Here is a 5,540-nt window from a genome sequence, read left to right as displayed (position 1 = left end):
ACCCCTTGGCATACCTTCAAGTACCCCCAGGGGTACGCGTACCCCCATTTGAGAACCACTGATCTAGGAAACCTTGACAAACATCCCATGGATGAAAGCTGTTGGAGCTGCACCAATTTTTGCAGTGCAATGGCCAGGGGTCTAAGTCTTGACTGCCTGACTGCAACCAGCAGAGGTGCGACCGACTAACTTATAAAGAGTAGAGATGTCTGATAATGGCTTGTTTGCCGATATTCCGATATTGTCCAACGATTCCGATATCAACCGATACCAATATATACAGTCGTGGAATTAGCACATTATTATGCCTAATTTTGTTGTGATGCCCAAAATAAATCAACTCAAGTTATGGAAAAAAATGACAACATGGCACTGCCATATTTATTATTGAAGTCACAAAGTGCATTATTTTTTTTAACATGCCTCAAAACAGCAGCTTGGAATTTGGGACATGAGGAGTTTGAAGTGGGCGGGGTTGAGGTGTGGTTGGGGCGTGGCGGGGGTGTATATTGTAGCGTCCCGGAAGAGATAGTGCTGCAAGGGGTTCTGGGTATTTGTTCTGACAATGAAGACACACAGCTTCAGTCCAGATTATACTAGAGCATACTTGCCAACCTTGAGACCTCCGAATTTGGGAGATGGGGGGGTGGCTGTTCTGTTGAGTTTATGTTGTGTTACGGTGCGGATGTTCTCCCGAAATGTGTTTGTCATTCTTGTTTGGTGTGGGTTCACAGTGTGGCGCATATTTCTAACAGTGTTAAAGTTGTTTATACGGCCACCCTCAGTGTGACCTGTATGGCTGTTGACCAAATATGCCTTGCTTTCACTTGTGTGTGTGAAAAGCCGTAGATATTATGTGACTGGGCCGGCACGCAAAGGCAGTGCCTTTAAGGTTTATTGGCGCTCTGTATTTCTCCCTACGTCCGTGTACACAGCGGCGTTTTAAAAAGTCATACATTTTACTTTTTGAAACCGATACCGATAATTTTGAAACCGATACCGATAATTTCCGATATTACATTTTAAAGCATTTATCGGCCGATAATATCGGCAGTCCGATATTATCGGACATCTCTAATAAAGAGAATTTGAAAACTGAACTATACATCCATCCATCCATTTTCTACCGCTTATTCCCTTTGGCGTCGCAGGGGCCGCTGAAGCCTATCTATATAGTTTAAGTTTATTTCAAACATGCATACAATTATCGTGTTTGATCCTAGCCCTTTTCACTTTCATAACATTAAAGTCCTACGTCGATGCGAACAAAGCACAGGGTGTCCCAAACACTGTGACATTATTTCGTAGTCTGATAACATAGCCGTGAGTTTTGGGCCGATTGTAACTCAAAGACGACTTCCACACCACAAAACGTCGCTGTACTGCTACCTCGCTTAAAGGGGAACTGCACTTTTTTGTGGGAATTTTGCCTAACGTTCACAATCACTATGAAAGACGGATGGATTTTTTTGAATGCTTTCTAAATAATGAATAAAAGTCTGCTTACAGCTAAGCCGATATTCCGCCCATAAAATCCGATAAATAAACATTCAAAAAGGGCCAACAATACAACAACAACAACAACAATTAATGAACAACAAGTCTGCGGGCTATAGAGCGTTTTCTATTCGGGCTCCAGTACTATGGAATGCCCTCCCGGTAACAGTTAGAGATGCTACCTCAGTAGAAGCATTTAAGTCCCATCTTAAAACTCATTTGTATACTCTAGCCTTTAAATAGACCCCCCTTTTAGACCAGTTGATCTGCCGTTGCTTTACTGCTCTGCCCCCCTCTCCTTTGTGGGGGGGGGGGGGGGGGGGGGCACAGATTCAGATCCAGTCATCTGTGCATCAGTTGGGGACGTCTCTGCGCTGCTGACCTGTCTCCACTCAAGATGATCTCCTGCTGGCCCCACTATGGACTGGACTCTCACTATTATGTTAGATCCATTATGGACTGGACTCTCACTATTATGTTAGATCCATTATGGACTGGACTCTCACACTATTATGTTAGATCCACTATGGACTGGACTCTCACTATTATATTAGATCCAATATGGACTGGACTCTCACACTATTATGTTAGATCCACTATGGACTGGACTCTCACACTTTTATGTTAGATCCACTATGGACTGGACTCTCACTATTATGCTAGATCCATTATGGACTGGACTCTCACTATTATGTTAGATCCACTATGGACTGGACTCTCACTATTATGTTAGATCCATTATGGACTGGACTCTCACACTATTATGTTAGATCCACTATGGACTGGACTCTCACAATATTATGCTAGATCCACCATGGACTGGACTCTCACACTATTATGTTAGATCCACTACTGACTGGACTCTCACAATATTATGCTAGATCCACTATTTACTGGACTCTCACACTATTATTATGTTTGATCCACTACTGACTGGACTCTCACAATATTATGCTAGATCCACTCGACGTCCATTGCACCGGTCGCCCAGGGGTGGTCCCCACATCTGCGGTCCCTTCCAAGGTTTCTCATTGTCATCCCATTGGGTTGAGTTTTTTCTTGCCCTGATGTGGGATCTGATGTCGTTGTGGCTTGTGCAGCCCTTTGAGACACTCGTGATTTAGGCCTATATAAGTAAACATTGATTGATTGATTGAACAATACTCCATTTACATTTCAAGACTTGCATATTAACCAAATATTAGTGATATTGTTATTATAAGCGCTAACGCAGACAAACTATTTATAGCGGCGACGTAATCACTTCCGTGTGTCTCTATGTTTACATCATCGAGTGGTCTGCTGTTTCCTCACTTCCTTGCTCCCTGTAAGTTTATTCTTGATCATAAATCATGCATCTCACCTGCACAGAAGAAGTCTGAGTAGGTATTCCGACAAGTTGGTACACTTTGGCAGCCATTTAGGACCTGGAAATGTCCAGAACATCACGAAAAGTAGCTCGGTCCCCCGTTTCTTTGAGAGGATTATGAGACATTCTTCATTTAAATGGGACTATATTAACATCCTAGCAGTATAATGACCTTGCACAGTAGGTGATGTTTTATTACGTTTGTTGGCTCTTACAAAGTCTGCAGTGAGTAATAATCAGTGATGAAGGGGAAAAAAAAGCAAATGTCGTGATGCATTTTTTAAAATGAATGCGTATGCTTAAAATGCTCAAAATATGTAAATAGTAAATGTTATTATAAATGTGCTCGTTACTACATTACGTATATACTTCCATCATGTATTTAAAACCTCAATGGAGATCTTTGGATTTTTTTTCAAGGGCTTTGTAGGAGGAATTGCGCAGGTCCCGTAGGCTCCATTGTAAGCAAACTTTTGATCGCATTTATTTATTATTTAGAATGCCGGAAAAAAAATAACATCGATCGTCATACCTCTTATAGTGATTGTGAATGATAGGCAACATTCCAAAAAAAGTGCAGTTCCCCTTTAAGGCAGTACAAGAAGTCGACAATTAAGAAGTAGAGGGCATTATTATTATTTTTACATTTAAGTATGAAGAAACTTGATTCACTTTCTGTAGAATGCAATCAAAGGTAATGGATCATTTGAATTACATTGTTTTAATGATTCAGTTTGTCGAAATAATTACTACTGTGTTTCTTAACCATTGTCGGGCCGAAATATCTGTTTGTCATCTGTGGTCCATATGGGCCCCATCAGTATTGAGTTGTACTACACTTTTTCACCACTTGTGGCAGTAATGACAATCTCAGACAAACAGAAGAAGTCTAGAGCTAAAGTCAAAGTCAGAGAATTTTCTTAAGCACAAAAAGTATGACTAAATTGGTAAAGCTCTGTTTTCATTTGCACTTTAATTTTATTGACAGTTTATTTCAGAAACATATATACCGTATTTTTCGGACTATAAGTCGCAGTTTTTTTCATAGTTTGGCCGGGGGTGCGACTTATCTCAGGAGCGACTTATGTGTGAAATTATTAACACATTATCGTAAAATATCAAATAATATTATTTAGCTCATTCACGTAAGAGACTAGACGTATAAGATTTCATGGGATTTAGCGATTAGGAGTGACAGATTGTTTGGTAAATGTATAGCATGTTCTATATGTTATAGTTATTTGAATGACTCTTACCATAATATGTTACGTTAACATACCAGGCACGTTCTCAGTTGGTTATTTATGCCTCATATAACGTACACTTATTCAGCCTGTTGTTCACTATTCTTTATTTATTTTAAATTGCCTTTCAAATGTCTATTCTTGGTGTTGGGTTTTATCAAATAAATTTCCCCCAAAAATGCGACTTATATATGTTTTTTCCTTCTTTATTATGCATTTTCGGCCTGTGCGACTTATACTCCGGAGCGACTTATACTCCGAAAAATACGGTATTCTAAATGATTTATTATTAAATTTAGTTAGGATGTATTTATTTTTATTTGATTTACTTATTTTATTTTTGTTTATTTTGTGTTTTTTTTTGCACTGTATTTTTTGAATGGGATTAAAATCAATAGGAAGATTACTAATTTAGTGTTAATATTTGAGTGGGCCCTGGGCTCCTTTGTAGTGGAAAATTTGGGCCCCGAGGTCAAATAAGTTAAGAACTCCCTGATTTCCCCAAAAAATATGTTTCCCAGCTGTGGACCGTACAGGCCGCAGTGGTACTCACTTGTAATACACTTTTCCACCGCTTGTGGCAGTAATGAGAATCTTAAACAAACAGAAGAAGTTTGGAGCTAAAGTTATAAAATTAAAAAAAAAAGAATAAAGATTTGTGATTTTTCATTTTCACTTAAATTTTATTGACAGTTTACACATACACAAACATATTCATTATTCATTTAGTTTATTTATAATGTTTACAACATTATTGTAAGTAAATGTTTTTTTCAACAGTTATTTATGAGTCTCTTTTTATGCAGTATATTAGGTTAGTACTTATTTTTCAGCCTGACTTAAGCCTAAGGTTTATGTGTTAAATAAATAATAATCTTTGTGATTAACACATGCTTTCATATCATCAGACAAGGTTGTAAACTAAGTAGGTTAAATATAATTATTGAATACGATTAAGATTACTAATTCAGTGTTCAAATTTGAGTGGGCCCTTGGTCAAAAAGGTTATAACCCCCTAATTTGCATTAGCTGCAATATCCATTTATCAGTGAACTACCAGTAATTATAGCATATCATAATACACTGTTTCCTTCCCACTTAGCAGTTCACTTACTTCATCTCAGTGCATTGCAAATTTTAAAGTACCATTGGGTACATAGAGATTTGAATACCCAATTAAGTTGCATGTTGAAATTAGAGCAAGGGTCTTCAACGTTTTCCAGGCCGGGGACCCCCAAACTGATGGAAAGACTTTGCAAACCTGCAAAAAATGGTGTATTTTGTATTGTATTGTGTTACTTTTATATACTGAAATAACACAATACAGCATGAACAAGAGCGCTAATTGCTAGCTACCTTTAATGCTAACATGAATATGATGATATTTTAATCTATTCACGTTTTAATTTTAAACCTGCAAAGAATTGTGA

Source organism: Nerophis lumbriciformis, linkage group LG29, assembly GCF_033978685.3.
Source record: "Nerophis lumbriciformis linkage group LG29, RoL_Nlum_v2.1, whole genome shotgun sequence".
Lineage (NCBI taxonomy): Eukaryota > Metazoa > Chordata > Actinopteri > Syngnathiformes > Syngnathidae > Nerophis > Nerophis lumbriciformis.
Note: the sequence above shows the minus strand (reverse complement) of the source record.